Here is a 19,421-nt window from a genome sequence, read left to right on the forward strand (position 1 = left end):
ACTTACATTTTAACAGTCTCTTCTCATTGACTCATGCTGTAGTGGTCGTGCAGCCGACTGTTCACAGAGGGACAGACAAGAAAACTTGTGTCAGACACTTGATAAGTTCTTTGATGTTCATGCACATGATAGTAGCAACATAATATCTACTAATCATCACTCACACCGCTGTCACATTTGTTCTTCTCTTTCCTCACACGTGCCATTAAAATAGGATTCAGATGACACTCGTTACTACATGAGATGCTTTATTATTCTCTTGTCAGTGCACCATGTCAGAGTGAGGATAGACAGCCTCAGGAACATTATCTCAAGAGCTTGAGGCTCAATATAAAGAGATCACACAGAGGGAGGGAGATCATGCATCAGACGATGATTCGTGGGCACATCAAAGGGAAGCATCTGTTTCACAACCTTGGAGGGGAAGGGTTCCAGGCTCTTACACAGCAGATGCAGCGTCAGGCTGCCGGCCCACCTCATCCTCCACAGGTTCCACAACCCTCCTCTGTGAGGGTCCCACCTACAGGAGCAGGCAGCTGAGAAAGAGGAAACAGAATATCTATACCGAGAGGAAAGACGGTCATGGAGAAGGCCAGATTTAATTTACAGGGAGCTCGAGAGGCCATGTTATATTTTCTCTATATATTTATCACAAGGAAGTGGTGGGTGTATGTGAAATTTAACAAAGCTTTGCACATTATGTGACTAGTCTGCAGAGACTCCAGAACTGAGGTGATGTGAATAATTTGCATGAACTAGAAATCATATAATCATGTACAACTTAAATAGAAATCAACATGGGGTCTAAAATTGAACCTTGAGGAATTCCGCAAGTCATTTATGTGATAGTATGTTGTGGGAATGAATTACATAATCAAAAAGTGGTGTGTCCATATTTTCAGAACCTCACATTTTAAGTTGGCATGACCCCAAAAAAATTACCCACAGTGAAAAACAGCCAAGTTTGTCTCTGCCAACTTTTACAGTGTGTGAACGCAGCACATAAACACAGCTACTAAAATTAAAGATGACTAAATAACCCTTTCTTAAAATATATGTCATTACAGTGTCCAGACTGTTCATTTCCAGCCGCTGTGAGGGACTGCAGACGCTCGGCTACACATTCACGCACAGTCAGATGTTGGTTCATGGTTGATTTAAAGCAGATTGACTCGGCAGACTTTGTGATAACCTAGTGATCAATATTCTTTACAAGAGTCACTGTGAAGTGAAGTGTTTCCACGTTTAAGTATCCAGACATTTCCGTTTGTGTCCCACATTTATTACAATCAAGGTTTTGCCTCTTGACAGTGTCACAAACTGTCATCTCAGTTATGCTGGTTTCTCTCTTTGGGACAGAAAGCGTTTTAATCCAAGCAAACTTTGGATCGGGCCGAATCGAGCTGAGTTCTGGAGTAACTTTCTCTTTCAGGTGGATTTTGGATATATTTAGAATTTAATTGTTTGGGTTTATTAAACATGGACGGATTAAATATCCCTCAGAATCGTTCTACTTCTTATATGAAATAATTTCTCTACAATATATGTGCTCATGTGCGATTAACTGTCAGCACAACACTTCTAGTGATACCTCACTCAGCAGATCTCTACTTGAGATCTTACAAGTTTTTTAAAATGTTTTTATCCAAGATCGTGGTCTTTCAGTCTGGGAGCAGAGAGGGCGGGACAATTCTATTTGTCAGCACTACACTTGGCATTCTATCAGCTGGAAGATTATGTCAGACTTGTTAGACAATAAAATCCAAGTGCAGAAGAAAAAAATCAGAGAGCTTCAACATTAAGAGAAGAGCTGAAGCTCGAGTGCAAGAAATCTGTCCAGGTAAGATCACATCTGAGTGCAAGCATACAAACTGAGAACAAGGAGAGCAAATCTAAACACACGCAGGGCTATTTGTGTGCAAGTGCAGGGATTTCCGCAACAAAATCTGAATGTGAAATCAATGAGTCAAACCGAAAGTTTCTTGAATTAAAAAGAGAGAAAAAACCCTCATAAGATCTGGGACAGCAGAGGAGGAGGATTCGATTTGAGATGATAAAGTCTCCACGTGTTGCCAGGATGAGAAATCCTGACAACTGCCCAAGGCCTCACGTAGCAGCAGAGTGAAGCTAAAGGTTTCACAGATATTATACATTTGAAAACCCAGTGCAGTGAGAAAGGAGATCTGCAATGTGAGAAATGCTTCGAGCCTGAAACGTCTTTTAGTTACTTGAGTTTGGATATTCAAGATATTCAAAATGACAATAAAGGTGCAACGAGACAAATAATATATGACAAACTCTGTACTTCATCACATGTACTTCACTACATATGTTACGTACACATTTGGGAGCCCTCATGAAATGTGTTTTCTGTGTCCGCAGCACATTTTCTATGGTTGTGTTTCTATATTTGGTTGCACATTGTTGGGTTGCATGTGTGTTGTCTGGCTGGTGAAGATGTTTTGTCTGTTCGCACGTGTCTTTTACAAAACATCCTTTTCACATAGCACGTGGGCAAATAATGGGTAAAAAACCCTATAAAGAATTTTATTATCATGTTGAGATGATGATTTTGTGCCATTCATGTGGGCGATGGGAGACTTAAAATAAACGTCTTATTTTGGAGCAGGAGAGATACAAATTTTAGAGCGTAGTTGTTTGTTCTGAAAATAAGTGCGATGAGAGCATAGCAAAAAAAAGAATGAGCAGCTGACCACATGAAACACAATGCACACTGTCAAATAAACAGTATTTCAGTGTAGCTCAGTTGTAGTGCAGCCTCTTGATCTGTGCACGATTGTAATGGCTTTAATTCTAATTTCAGAGGCTTGTTCCAAAGGGTTTGTGAACAAATCAAATAATTTGTGTTTGCTGAATAAAACCATTGTTAAAGGATAAATTGACAAAGCTCTGTGAAAACAACAGAGATTTTATCTGAGAGGCCTCAAAGCGATGAGCTTTGAATAAATGAACAGAAAAAGGCTCCAGGCAGAGCGACATGAAAAGGTCACTCTTTAAGCTGTGGACTTCTTCATATAAAGTTGGATTTCCAATTGTATGCCACATAATGAGACATTTCTTTTGGCCACCTCTTTATTAACCTACTTTGTGAGTGAGTGATAAATAAATGACTTCTGGCCGAGCCTAATGTCAACGATCTCTCTGTGCAGAGTCAGCTGATCCACCACACACACATCTCACTGTGCTGATCTGGAAGACAGTGAAAGACTCTCACTCTCTCACTCACTCTGTATGTTTGTGTGCAGAATATCTTCCACCCCGACCGTAGACGGTGTTTACTTCTACAATCACAGTGTGTTGTGTTTTTTATGCTGTTGTTGCATATTATGTGTTTTTATTCCAGGAAACAGCATCTCCGAGGAGCTACGGCTATGTCAAACTAGGAGGACATCCAGAGAACACGCCTCCATCAGTCCCTTAAAGGTGCCACGTTTAAATTCACGAGGTTATTTGGAGCTGCATCAAATTGCACACGCTCATAAACATCAGCCACATAAACAAACTGTATTATTTTCATCAAGATCCTTGAATTCTTCTCTCAAATGTTAAAGAAGGTGAAAAAAAATCTGCTCCCTGATCTAGATCCACACCAAAATTCCATAGCTTCTGCCCTGACCCATAACTATCCGTAAAGGTTTTTACCATCCATGCAGACAGTCTGACCTCAGAGTTACCTCAGAGTTTACATTTTCATCTGGGTTTGTTTATTTAGTAGAAGAATTGTGCAAAAAACTTTTTTCCTTTCGTATATATATTTTTTTACATTTAAAAAAATATAATTCTGGGTTGCCCTTCTGCTGCTTTTCCTCATATCCCTTTTTAAAGTAATTTCTATTCACTGCAGAACGTGGTGATGGTCATATTCATTATGAATTATCTCGACCTGATGTCTGCCTCTCAGGTAGATTTTGAGGTGACTGTATGTAGGAGTTAACCAGTTGATCTCACTGTTATAACATAACATATAATATGTCCTAAATGTCTGAATTAGATTAAAAAATGATAAATGTGATGCTGACAAACACAACAAGGACCATCATCATCATCTTCATCTTCATCAATATGGGGATAGATAGATAAATAGATAGAATACACATTTTTGTTTAATAAAAGATCAGTACCACAGCTTCTGCTAAGCTGTTAACCCCTCTCTAGATAATGAATCATGTGCAGCAGTTCACTGTGAGTTCATCAGTCCGACTCGTAGGTGAAGACATAATGAGTATCTGTGATTGACTTCCAGCCGCTTTTGCTCAAAAACAAGTGTGGTGATGTGGTTTCAGCCTCCCCCTGGCACACCTCGCTCAGGAACTCTCAAGTTCCCCCGTGTCATCAGATGCACTGCTATCCGATGCCATGATTCTATTTGTCTTGGACATTGTTCTAGCTTTGATCACAAATTGCAGTAATTACTCTGGGACTTATCCTTCCCTCTGGAAACAATGCATGGAACAGGAGAAGCCGGCGTGTACACAAGCACCAACAGAGGCCGACTGTATGTCGGAGCGAGAGGATAAACAGCTTGATTAAACGCAGCCTTTATGTTTTATGTTTTTCATCCACAGTGCACGTCACAGCTCAGCTACCAGTGCGCAGCCACTTAGCAGCGGATCGCTCGAGTCCGGATGTGCTAATGAAACCGAACCAGATCTCTGTCTGCCTCCGCCTTTGCCCTCGCTTCCCTTTTATCCCCGTGTCTCTGAGCACAAATAAATAAATGAGCAGAACCTGAGACGTGACTACAGGGAATTGTTCTTTATGGACTCTGGAAAACAGCAGCAATCAGGACTAACAACAGGCTGCGTGACTCACTTTGGTCCCTGAATAGTACAAGGGGGCCACACATTTAAGCCCACTCCTGCCACACGGCCTGTCATCATCTACTTCTTTTTTAGCTGCCGCCCCCCCCCCCCCCCCCCCCCTCAACAGGAAACAAACATGTTTCAGTGCTGTCGGTGAAAAATCTTTATAATTAGAATTCCTGTCATATTACAGCAGAACTTCTCAGAAACTTCTGTCTCTGAGAATTAACTGCCCGGCCGCTGTGGAACCTCAGTGTGGTTTCCCAAAAATATGATGAGAGAAATCCCAAAAATGTCCTGCTTCCAACCAGCACTCAACGCAATCACACCTACGGATGTGACAAAATATGTCGTCCTGCTGATCAGAAAATACTTCTATGTGTTGTATTAAAGGACGTATTTTCTGATTTATTTTGCAGAACTTGTTGACCTGTGTTGAGTATAAGGACATGTGCAGTTTTTCTAGCATCAGTTGACAAAAACAAGTCAAGAACCCTTTCATAGCTGTTGTGGACTGTGGCCATATCACATGGTTATAATTAGGAGATTTCTCACTCCAAGGTCACTGGAAATAGTTTTGTCGGCTGCTGCTTCCAAAGTCACGAATATATCATCAGCCTCGGCTTTCTAGTTAAAGTGGATGTGCTGTCCCAAGGTGCAGCAGGGTCATTCAGTGACGAGTCAGCTGTTGCTCAGATGAGGTGAACTATATGGCACAAATTAGAACATGTATATCCGCCGAGGCTGAACAGTACCCTGATGAAACCACATTTTAATTCCCTAACTCTGGATTTTTATTTGGATCCGCACCAAATGACACTCATAAACAATAGTGCAATAGTTTTCTATCACAATCCATCAATTGTTCTCTAGTGAACATGTCCCCTTCGCAGAGATGATACCAGGTAAATTGCTGCATTTAGTGCTTCTATCACAGTGTGCACGTGCGCACGCACGCACGCACGCACGCACGCACACACACACACACACACACACACACACACACACACACACACAGATAGCAACTTGGGGTTTTGGGTCATTCCTTGTCCAAATGATAATTTCACATGTGGTGCTGGGGACTGATTCAACAACCCTGTGACTAGAGGATGATCAGTCCTTCCAAAAAGTTGGAAGTAACTTTTATCAAATACTTTTTTTTGTAACCTTTCCCTGAAAAAAAAGGGTTTTAAGAGCAGAGAGTGGTGTGTCTCATATGAGCTTCACACATGAAAACCACGCTGCACTAAGAACTGCATGAAACAGGTGGAAGCTCTGGATCCATAACTAAATGCAGGTGGGATTCAACTTGACAAAACAGGAGATGATGAGTTTTTTCCTGCTCAGAGCTAAAATTACTTCCCACATATTTCACATTCTGTTACTACAAACTGACCTACACACATTGATCTGATATCAAAAACACAACTGGAATTCAACCATTGCTGCCAGGATTTGAGCCAAAATTCAGGAATTTATAATCACATTCCAATAGTTTTATTGTGTATTTGTCACAAAAGAGCTTTTGGACTAACGGAGTATCTAATAAAAGTTAGTGGGATGTCCAAACCCGGACCCAAAATAGTTGTTCAAAATAAAACGACTGTGCACAGAGAAAGTCTTTGCCAGCAAGTACACAGTGAGGAAAATATGCCCCGACCAACGGTATCAAATGTGTTTCCTGAGGGAGGAAACACATTACTGAATGATGTGGTGTGTTCACATGGCAACATGTAATGATCCATCTCAACTGGGGTTGTTCACCTCTGTCCTCAACATTAGCACTTGACGTTTCCAGTGCCAACAGTTAAAGGTCTGCCTCCGCCTGTAACCACACGAGAAATTTGTACAATGAACTAGTATCACAGAAATAATTGCAACCATGCCGAATTAACAGTTCCTGTCACACCATGTATACAACAACAACAAAGCTGTTGTTGCTCAATAGTAATCTGTAGAAACAATAATGTTGTGTTCACTTAAAGAAATATCAGAACAGTGAAATATTATATAATATCTTCTGCTTAATGAAGAAGCTGCAATGTTTGTCACTGACCTGTTCTGCAGATATTCCAAATACAACAAATTTTAATTTGTTTATTTACTGTTGTTCATGGTTCCTTACAGATCAATGAAATAAAATGTAACTAGAGTCATTCAGTGAAGTGCCAAGGTCCAGTCAAGCTGCACTAAATTGCACATGCTCATAAATTGCTTTCAGACCTGTGCTGAACTGCAGATGTTCTCCTGAGATTATCTGGAGGGGCTGTTTGTGAGAACGCAAAGGACCTAATCAGTTGCTCCGGACATTACCCGGAGTTTCTCCTGCCAGCTCCTTCGTAAAAACACCAGAGATTGTCTGAGTGAACCCATGTGAGAATACAACACGATTAAGTCCAGAGGATTCAGTGCGAGAGAGAGGGCATGCTGATGATCTCTTAAAGATGCAAACTTGAAAAAACTAAAACAACTAATATCTCAGGATGAAAAAGAGGAGTCAAATACCAGCATTGGCTGATTCTCACTGTTCTTACAACTTCTGGACACTTGGATGAACCACAGGATCAGTGTGGAGGCATTTTATACTTTTCTTCTGTTGTTCTTTTTACGTTTGAAGAATCGGTCACCATTCACTTCAATTGAATTGGATTTGGCTGCGACGTTGTTTACCCCTGAAACTCCAAAAGGGTTTTATGGACTCAAACACTTCCCCCAACCCTCCATCGGCATAGTGGTGAGTAGATAATGAGTGAATTTTCATTTTTCGGTGAACTATCCCTCTAATGTGTAATGTCTGGTGGCGGTTCAGTATTTCCGGTTGTATTTTTCCATATTCACTGTGGTGTCTGAAAATCAAACGAACCCAGTTTTATTAAACTGTCCTGAAATTCACATCAAGGTGAAGCTTGTACCTGTTGTTTACTGTTGGCTGTAAAGTCAAGCGTTTCTCCAGTTCTCTGTGGTTTTCTCCGAGTTTTACGCTCGCGGCTCAGTTTGCTCTTTCAGTCATCTGCAGTGCCACAGCCTGAACCTCAACATTATAACATGATCCTGCATTAGCCCGGGGATAAGGACCTCCAGCAGACGAACACCCTGTCTGCTGGTGCACATATACTCTGAATACACATGAGCACTAATATCATACAGAGGGTAAACAGATTTATAAAAAAACTGGTTGGAAGCTGTGACTCTTTCACAGGAACCTGTTTTGTTTACTCATTCAAAATGCCCCTTGTTTTGCCACCATTGTTTTCATACGTTGGTTTTCTGGCACAGTTCTGACTGAGCGGTGTTCAGTCTTGCCTCAGATTCAACTTCACACATGCAGGTGAAGCCTCATGATATTGTATCTGGGTAATGAGCGGGTTTAACTGTAACAGAGAGTGTTCATGACATTCGCTGCATGAGTCACTGAGAGAAACACAATGATGTGTTATAGTGTGGAAAAGCCGTCCCGAGCATCCAAGTATTATCTATTTTTATCTGTAAAAGAAATAATTCAGCATGCTCAAATAAAACATACAAATATAAGACAAATGTTAGCATCAATGTTGGACAACTTGACAGGTCACTCAATCTCCCTCTGCTGGCTGGCTGCAGTATTGGTCATTTTATATGATATGTCAAATATTATATGATTCCAACTAAGCAAGATTTATTCTGTGGTGGAAAGAGTGACTGGACCTTTAGATAAAATAAATAATATTCAGTATTATAGATACAGGAGATTAACTCATTTTAATCTACATCAAATCCATCCATCCATCCATCCGTCCATCCATCCCATAGTTCACGAGCCCATCTATCCATCCATCCACAAAGAATTCACATAAAACTTAGAAAAGCAGTAGATTTATATTTAGAATCACAATTTACAAGTGGAAAAAGTAAAGGATAATTGAATCTTCTATTCGATAATGTCTGTATTTTGTTTACCTGCTTGTTTGACAGCCTCACTGGAGATCTAGTCAAGTAGGTGGCACTGTGGGATTTCTGTCGGTTACACAAAAGAAAGACATGAGCTGTTGAAACACAGATCTCAGTGCAGCCACTGTTTCAAAGGTATTAAAACTCCTGCGCTGACGGGCTGACCTCTGTGTAACATCCTCAGCACGTCACTGACACATCATCTCCTTGAGTAATTACTGCCGTCACAAAGGGACAGGTACATATCAGGCCTGTTATCTGCTGTGTCTGTTCAGTTTACATTAAAAACAAATTACTGGTGCTGCTCAGTGGTTTAGTTTAATATCAATTTTACACTTTCCAATTCAGCAGTAAGAAATAATCCGTTTTTAATTGATTCTACAAAATGTTCATACTTGAATTCTCCTCTTCATCCGAGCCAGAGGGTTTCATGTAAGAGGTGAAGGTTTTAAATTTCACATGGCTATTATGTTATTAAAACAATTCTGGGAAATGTCATGCACACATGTAAACGAGGGGACATTTTGTTCCTTACCGTTGCCTGAGGAGTGGCTCCTCTCTTTGCGCTGTGGTTCTTTCCACTGACCACAGACAATTTTTTTTTTGGGAGTTCCTCCAGGGAGAAGTCCAACCAGCATCCAGGGCATCTGCACGTCAGTGTCTGAGGAGCAAAACATGCCTTCACATCTGCCCCCCAACAACTCCCTGGGGAGGCGGTGGGTCAACATGCCTCCCAGAAGTTCCCAGGACCCCTTCAGCATTCAAGTGTTGTCAAAAACCGCCATTGGGAAAATGTTTCTCTGCCACATTTAGAGCCAAACTGAAATTTCACCTAATATTGCTGGTACCTTCATGACATTCTGTCTGAAAGTGAAAACCTGAATTAGCTTTCTCAGACTGTGTTGAGTTGCTCTCACTGCCAACTCAAAGGCTGCACTTTAATTCTATTCGACTCAGCTTGCTTTAGAGCCTTTCTAATGTTTTTGGAGACAGTCAGGGTAAATCATCGGCCTCTTCAAGTAGCAGACCTCCACGAAGTCTAACATCTGCTATGTAAATATTCTTGCCCCACACGGCTTCGCCTCACATCACTCATCAAGTTGTGGTGTCGTCTCTTGCACACACAGAAGCTGCCTCGTATCATTTTAACCATCAGAGCATCACTGCAGCATCATCGCAGCATAATATAACATTTTTGTCGAGGTCAGCCATCAGATCTTGTACACTTTATTGCTTTTCGACGTGAGAGCAGCTTAACACCTGGCATCTATTAGAACGAACAGGCGCACACACACACACACACACACACACATAGAATCAAAGAGTTTGCAGAGTCATAGTTATTTTTGTTTTTCCCCTGCACGTTGATCTTGTAAAGCTGGAGTCATCAGCCCTTTTCATCTTTTATCTGGGCTTTTCATTTTTTCCTTTTTGTCAGAGACACTTTGTTTGGAATCAGTAGCGTCGCTGGAAGCAACAAGTGCTGTGGCTTTGACTTTCAGAAGTGAAAACAGAAACTCCAGTGCACACAGAGTCAATGTGAACATTAAAGGAATGTTCCTGTATTTTTCAATAGGCGTTAGAGAAAATGTGACTCAGTGCATCTATAGATCTTTAGTCCGAGTTTAGAACGGGGTCCACAAGTAGTTTTGAAGGGTTATTTTTCTTTAAAAAATGGGGTCCACAGAACAAATCGGCAGGGGTTTAGACTTCACGTTGAGTCGTCTCTCATGTTCCTCTTAAGTGAAATATGACGTCCTCAAGGTGAGTGTAGGTTAATTTCTTTATCAGAAAAAATGTAATGTGAACATCACATGAAATGAATCCATCTATAATCTATGCAGATTAAAGAATGTTTTATGTTTATGTGCCGTCCTCTCCCTGGCCTTGGGATAATATGCACTGTAAAAACAAAAACTTGAAATTGATCATCTATATTTGATTTTTAAATGAACTGAACAGGCGGAGTAAACCCTGCGCAGGTCATCAGCATGTTGCAGTAGTGACACAAACATAGAGGGCACCTGTGGCTCAGGAGGTAGGGTGGGTTGTCCACCAGGTGTGGTTGTTCGATCTCTGGCTCCTTCAGTTGCACACTATATGAATGCTCTGTGAAACATGTGGAAGTGGGTGAATGAAACTTGTAATGTAATAGCGACTAGAAGGAGTAGTAAAAGTGAAAAATGAAAACAATAATATTTTTATTTTTACAGTGCATGTGCTTTAAGACTGTCTCCATTCTCATGATACTAACAATCTGACTCCTGTGACTCCTGGGACCTACACTTAGTATCTGCTCCCTCCCATGTGCTGAAATACAGAGACGTCTCTACTGACCTTCAAGTTTTTGGTGTGGCTGCCTGCATGTGAGCTGCACCAAGAATATTCTCCTCCAACAGATCTATGTTTTAATACACTCATATATTCAAAGCTTTTTCATAATGTGTGTATTCACTGCGACCTCCAACTAGAAGATCTGCAGTCCTCATCAAACAAGTTTTTATTCATCATTCATTTGCATCACTCACATAACTGCAGGCAGTTGCTGCTACCTTTTAGTCACTGTTTTGGTTCCACTGATAAGGGAAACAAAACTAACACAAAACATCTGTTCTAAGAAAAGAAATATGTTGAAGAAAAGTATAGACACAAGCCTGGTATCTGCACACAGCTTGAGTTTGTGTGAGGCTGTTAGTTGTGATGGATTTTCATGTGTCCCAGCAGCAGAAGCAGCAGCAAACAAGAGACTGTTTGTTGCATATTGAAAATTCAAGAAAGCTAAGTGCAGGATGTTTAGTCATACACATGACTGTAGTTATGTACCATTTTAGAATGATGTATTTAGTCCAAATGTAAGATGTCAGTGCTAAGTTTATGAATTTCCCCTGATTCATTCTTACTTTCACCAAATGGAATTAACTTCATTGTTTTGATCTTTAACTTTTTTTTATCCTTTTCTTTGGCCATCTTTTGCCATCACTTTTAAATGATTTATTATTTTGTGTTATATATAAATAGATCATTAAAGAGATAAAGTCTGTGCAAAATACATTGTCAGTTAATTTTGACCAGTATGTTCAACATTTATGATTTGCTGTTGCATTTGTTACCTCCGCCAATTAAAGGGTATGTTTTACAGGATGGATTCCCACAGGAAATAATTTATGGATCTTGTTGAAAGAAAATCAGGCATATTGAGGGACTTGATATCTGTGAGTGTGGAATTTGGTGCAGCCTCATTAGATTTGTGGGAACTATTGAGTCTTGGTGTAGTTCGAGCTAACAATGATTCCTCATGATGTTAATTGAAAGTGTTATCCAGCAGAAAAGCCACAATTTGCTGCAGAGAAACAGACTTGAATAATGTGTAGAAACAGAATATCTAATTTTTATTTATTTTATTTTAAACAACATAAAGGTTCAGTGTATAAGATTTAGGTGAAAGGGATTTTTGGCAGATATTGAATATAAAATAATCATCATGATGTTTTCACTGGTGTGTTTCATCTAAACAGTATGAATTGTTGTTTTCTTTATCAAATAATGAGCCTTTTATTTTTAAAAACTTTAGTTTTCATTACAACTGAAGTTCACTACAGGTTCTCCTTCATGTTGGGAAGGGGAGGGTGAGATGAGGAGTGTTCAGCTGCAACATGACACTTTACCACTAGATGCCACTAAATTCTACACACTGGACCTTTAAAAGATGAGTGAAATGTCAGAATCACATCAAAGCAAGTCCCATTATTCAGGAAAGCCTGTAATTTCTCTTCTTATCAGTAGCTGGGCACATATTAGAAGTGTCTGTGAGTGTTGTTTGATCAGAGATGGCCCATCTGAAGCTTGTGGTTGAGGCTGCACCATCAAGAAAACATTTTCAGTTGCCCACAACTTCTTCTGTTGGGTTATTACAGCCGCATATAGCAACGTTAAAAGATGCTTTCGATGTACTACATTATGTGAGCACAAAGGAACCAGTGATGGTGAGAGGAGAGGGTCACATCATAAAGCATAATTTACGAATGTTGAGATCATGTGCTGTCATGATGTGCCCTCAGCTAATCGAATAAGTGGCTGTCCTTTATTTCCTTGTTGTCAAGGAAATGTTTTGGAGCATTTACTCAACAGTGATTGTCCAGTGACACATACACACAAAGCTGTCTTTGAAAGGTTGCCAGATTTTACTTATCAGTGTTAGTGCATACAAATCGCTTCAGTTCTCTGCTGTAGACAAATTGGAAACACATCACAGCAAAGTGTTCCATCTTTGCTCCACATCTAAAGTTTTCTTTCCTTGGAAGACAGAGACAAAACAAATTTTACCAGGTCAAAGTTAACACCTAGAAACATCTGGTCCCATCACATCAAACTAATAAAAACACCAAGGACCACGAAGGATGACAGAAATAAAAAACACCCAGACATATTTTTCTGGGTTGTTCTGTGATGTATGGATGTTTGACATGCCGCTTCGGTTAGGAAGACGTTCGGATATTGTCCAGGGGTTAAAACATTGTGCCTGAGGGATACAGCTGAAGTTAGGAGGGTGAAAGGTTGTAACAAATTCAGAGGCCCACGGCTGGAGGAAACATTCCAGTGGGATTATTTTATTAAGAGAAGTAGGTGTCCAGAGAGATTATAGTCCTTCAGGGGCCCCATAATTCATAGCTACGCCACTGCACATATGCTGTTCCATGCAACAAGCTTGGAAACCCAGAGACCACAGTTTTGTCTCCTCTTGTCTCACCTGCACTGTTTGGTCACAACTAAAGTGGGAGTAGTGAGTGTGAGGAGACGTCTTCACTTTGATATTTTTGAAATACAACTCAGACATGTGGAGGGGAACAAAGTCTGACTGCATTACCATTTCAGTCAACGTCAGTATCACTAAAGAGGACTTACAGTGTACAGGGTTATGAGCATGAGCAGTTCAGGCCAGAATGATCCTTTAACAGATCTCAGTTATAGGAACAACAATGCTTTTGGAAATCTATACAATGCCAGCCATGTAAACAGCAATGTAAATAGCCATGCTTCAGTGATTTAGGACTTGCACCCAAAACAAGCGTGTCACTGAGAAAGCAGAATGTTGTGGCCAGAGTGAATGGGTGCTGAACTGTTTTCCTCTTTGAATGACTGGTTTGTTGGCACAGTTTGTCCATTTAAAACCAAGAATCCTGGATTTCCAGAGATGAGTGATCGCTTTACGACGAGAGGGTCAGAGATTTCGAGCTCTGACATAACAATATCTTTCCACTTTTCCAAACCAGAGACATTCCAGCACTGACCAACGCATCTGAATCACATATGTAAAAAAAAAAAAGATTTGAAATGAAAAGGAGAAGTCACAAATATTTGTGGTGTTGTGGTGAATCGAGGGAATTGGGAATGTTGTTTAGAAGTGTCTATAGTATTTACTTTCATGAGACCCCAGAGGTCCTTGACATTATTAACACCTTAACACTCAACCACACGAGGACAGTGAACCAGCTGCTTCATAAAGCACACACTGGAGTTTGTATATGTTTTTGCCTACGCACATATTCTGTATAAAAATCTTTCATTCCTCATTGTATCTATGACTCCGACGCAGCAGGGTCCAGATCTGACACTATATTATTATCATCATGAGCATTATTATTGTTATTATCAGTATCACTACTATTATAAATGAGAGCAGCTATCATTAATAAGATCATAACATCTATAAGTCTCACTATTGTTGTTTTATCATTACAACAACCATTTCAAATCGTGAGAACTCGAGAGAGCTGCATGTACTGCTGCTGGACCCGGAGGTGATATCAGTGGACATTAAAACTAAAAACATGGTGTAAATGACACCTTTTCAACTCAGATTTGAATGTCACCACAGGATGGATGGATGCAGTAGTTCTTTACGTTTGAAGAAGTGGTCACCACTGACTTCAGTTGTATTGACTTTGGCTGCGATGCTGTTTACCCCTGAAACACCAAAAATGTTTTGTGGACTCCATCACTTCACCCGCCCCACATTTGGCATATAGTGGTAATTACATGAGTGAATTTTCATTTTTGGGTGAACTTTCCCTTTAATAGACTTAAGATTTATGAAAGGTTAGGTGGTATAAAAAAAAGAACAAGTTTGCATAACAAATAAAGAAAATTTGAAAGATGCCTGTCTTCATGTTGCCAAGACGACTTTCTGCTTAAAGAGTTGATTGTGGGAGGGTGAGGTGCAGCAGCCTGCTCTGACGATAGCGCTGTTAACAAACACTAGATTTTTGTCCTGTGAACTTCAGTCTTCTGTTCTTTTCCAAGAAATCTTTTTTCCAAATGACCCTGAGCCTCGCCTGTTCTCCTCGTGTTACTGACGATGTAGAGTATAAATGATTGTCACTGTTACAGAAAGATAATAATGCAGATACATGGGCTACATTTCTCCTCTGCTTAGACTTTGGCGTCAACACCTATTTAGATATTGACAGGTTTATTGTCATAGTATCACTAAAAAGCCACCTTTGTTTAGTAATAAAAATTGTGTCCCCTCATTGCATCAGACGCTCTGAATGTTTTTCTTTAGGTAAAGTAGCTGTTGATGTGTCCATGAATTTGGTGGAGATTTTTCAATGAAGGGATGGATGCATTTGTTTGGTTGCAGAGTTGACATATCAATTACTTTTTACAGAATAGCTTCCTCTTCTTTTTTTCCAAATACATTTTCCACTTAAAACAAACCAGGACTGTATTTTCAAACGTTGCCCAAAGTGCTTTACACAGTGAGAGGTCAGAAATGTGCAGGGATAAAAAAAAGATTAGAGGGAAAGACAGCGCTGTAAACCTACATTTGAAATGTACGAAGACGCCTCTGTGACTTTCCTGTGCACCGACATCACAGGTTTGGAAACAATGGAGCATTGTGTGACAGTCATTCAATCCACAGTCACACTGATAGTGAGTGATCACAGAAAAATGATGTCACCACAGCTGCGTGCAGGGACAACAAAGAGGCACCTTTAGGAAGTCCAGTTAAAGCACACACACACACACACACACACACACACACACACACACACACACACACACACACACACACACACACACACACACACACAGAGAGAGAGAGAGAGAGAGAGAGAGAGAGAGAGAGAGAGAGAGAGAGAGGGACAGCTCAGAAGATGAGAAACAGTAACTTGGCTCATTGTTTAAAATCATCATATCTGCTTATGAATCTTCTATCTCCATTAATCTCTTAACAAATCTAAATATTTTGGTTCAGCTTTCACCCTGTTTAAATTACATTTATAAATAAGTCAGTAATTCAAAAAACAGCTTCTTTGCTCCAGTCCATAAATCTGCCGTCACCGTTCTTACAGCATCGTTTTAAGCTGCAGGAGGAAACTGTTGTCAGAACCCACTGTATTTCTGCCTCACAAGCACTGAATACCAGACACACACAGTTTGCAACTAGCTGGGGAACATAGTGGAGCTGTAAGAAGTCATTTAATTAGATGTAAGTGCTGGACAACTTTCGGACCAAGTGCAGGAAGTAAAGGAAGGAAGACAGCTTTAAACAAAAGAAGAAGAAAAAGAGCATGTTCATTAGCTGGTGGGTAATACCATAATGATATTACAGTGGCAATGAAATTAAAGTTAAAGTTAAAAAAGTTAGCGGATGCTATTGTTCAAGGTCGAATAAACAACACGCTCACGCCAGATGTTCGTCTGTCTACAACTGACTGCAAGGTGAAACCAAAACTAAAAAAAAACTTGAACCTTGGTTTGGACAATAGTCAATAAATCAATCAAATTTTATTTGTACAGCCCATAGTCTCAAATCACTATTTGTCTCATGGGCTTTAACAAGCTGTGACATCCTCTGTCCTTCAGCCTCAACAAGAGTCAGGAAAAACTACAAAAAAAAACTTTTGACAGAGGAAGAACAAGTAGAAACCTCAGAGAGAGCCACATGTGAGGGATCCCTCTCCCAGGACAGACAGAAGTGCAATAGGTGCAGGGTGTCAGGTGTAAAGCAACCTTAAAGGGATAGTTTACCCAAAAATTTAAATTCACTCATTATCTACTCAGGAGGGTATCAGAGGACATTTAGACTAAAAACATGATGATAATGATGCTGTTTCGAGTAGAATTTGAATGCCGGGGCTCCCGGACACTTGGATGACAGCACAGGAGCAGTATGGAGGCATTGTAGGGTTTTTTTCTGTTGTTTTTTTACGTTTGAAGAAGTGGTCACCATTTACTTCAATTGTATTGGATTCGGCTGCAAAGCTGTTCAACCCCAGAAGTGTTTTATGGACTCAAACACTTCACCCACCTACATCGGCACAGTGGTGAGTAGATAATGAGTGAATTTAGATTTTTGGGTGAACTATCCCATTAGCTTATTGGTTACAGCAGAAAAAAACCAACTGATATTATTACTTTTAAATAATGATATGATATTTAAGTCGCATTAAGTTCAAGAACTTGTAAATTCTACTTCCTAATATTCATATAATTGCTATTTATTTATGAGCTCGGCTACAGTGTGTCCGTAAACAGCGTTTCCACCTCCACAGCACAATATATAACTATTGACTATAGTCCTAAAAACCACTGTTGCTGGACGTCCACAGACAGGTCTGTGAGTTACAGACCAGAAACTGTATGAAACCGTAATTACTGCGGACATTTTAAAACGCTTTAAAAGAGCTTTAGGGTAAACTGCAGAGTGGACGCGTGAGACAGACATAGCATGTATACCGCCGGGCTCGCGTGCATGTGGCCGGGCCTGGTTTCAATTAAAACACTATTACTGTCACAACTAATCAACACTCCTCATGGCAATCTCAGCTGCAATAATTAAGCTTACGTTTATCTGTGCTGTCCATGCACTGTTGGGCTCTAAGTATGGTCATAAAAATCCCACAGATGGTATTATCTAGTTTTCTGGTTTACCATATTGATTCAGTGGAATATTTGGAAAATCACAGTTTATCATGAGAACATGGTATTTATAGCCTATATTGGTCGGGCACATCATAAATCTCATTTGGATCATCGGCCACAAGCTTCCAGACTCTGGCCCCAGTGCGTACACGTACCTGGTGCCTGTTATTCATGGTTCACGCTAGTCCAAACCAGAGGATGACATTTTCTCTTCAAATCTGCCAACCTCAGCATAGACAGCTATATTTATTGCTCCTTCCTCCCATGTCGGAGAGCGGGACACAACACATTTTGGTTTTGGGTAAACACACAGAGAGATCATGAACAACATTCATATCTCTGCTACCACTTAATATTTAAAGCTTGTTTTTAGGACCAACTATTCTTTTACAATTGCATCTTTAGTGATGGAAATAAAATGTAAGAACAACATTTTTATTTTTTATTTATTACATAATTACATTATAATCAGTATTTTTGTACTTATAAAATAACCAAACATGACAAACTATAACAATAACCAACGTATATACAATTCAAGGGAACACACTGGATTAATTTCATATCACAACCTGTACTTCTATCATACTGTTAAGAAAGTGATCATTTATTATTTTAATTTCATTATCATTCTACACGGCTTAGTTGTAACACTGTGTTAGAACTTACCCTGTTTTTCTCAAGCCTAGCACTTTATATAAGTTACAAGTTTCCTTTCTTTCACAATTGTTCTAAGTTATTAAGATTAAAAAACTGTTGGTAAGCTCAGTAATGATTAAGTAAGATAAAGAACTCTCATGCAGGTTGGCAGTGTGGTAAACTGTCTGGTGTTCCCTTTAACCCTGTTGGGACATTTAACCCTGCACGTTCCTCCCACCGAGGCCTTGGTGTCAAAGAATGAAAAATGCATTCCATTGTTTGATGTGATACCTGTACTCTCAGCTCTTTTGGGAAATGTCTCTTTCATACCATGAGACATGACCATGGAATTCTAAAACTGCCCTCTCTTTAGTCCCCATTGTCTGTGATGAAACTTCAGTGAGGCATCTTTTAAAGCGGCAGCAGTGACAGTGCGTCTCTGTGTATCACCACATCCCACCACTCAAGGCAAAGAGGGCACCGTTTGATTTAGAGGCAGGAATGGCCTTCTGGCCACTTGATTACCAGAGCCCTGCGTGCTTTCATGTGGTCAGCATTCTGCCGAAGAGGGGTCACTGTTATCGATTAAATAATCTGAGTCAGTTAAAGGCAGAAACAATGTGCATTCATGCTCACGACTGAAGATGTGACTCTTCGGAAGTGGCCTAATCCATCTTCGTGGGAAATGAGAGGAGAGGAACAATTATCTACCGAGCAACGTGTCTTCTTTTGAACAGAGCCGTGCCCACTGACTGATCACTGCAGCCTCAAATTCATCTCCCTGGAATGTGCAGTTGAAAGACGTTACGAAAGCAGCCTTGGACTTTTGATTAAAGTGATGTTACTAACGATCCACATCAGAGCTGCAGGATGTGTGCAGTGTGCAGAGTGGGCCACGGCTGGAACAATGAATTATTTGATCTCAGAGGAAGTTATTCAGTTGCTTTAGTTCCACTGGTTTAAAACTACTGCAGCTACAGGAGCGAATGTCTAACAATCCTGAGCATGTTTCTGTTGAAAATCACATTCATTCAATGACACACACATGTGGTAAAGATTTGAGTCCTAATCAGAATTTACACTACACTAATGACAGAATAATGA

This window comes from Paralichthys olivaceus, chromosome 8, assembly GCF_024713975.1.
Source record: "Paralichthys olivaceus isolate ysfri-2021 chromosome 8, ASM2471397v2, whole genome shotgun sequence".
Lineage (NCBI taxonomy): Eukaryota > Metazoa > Chordata > Actinopteri > Pleuronectiformes > Paralichthyidae > Paralichthys > Paralichthys olivaceus.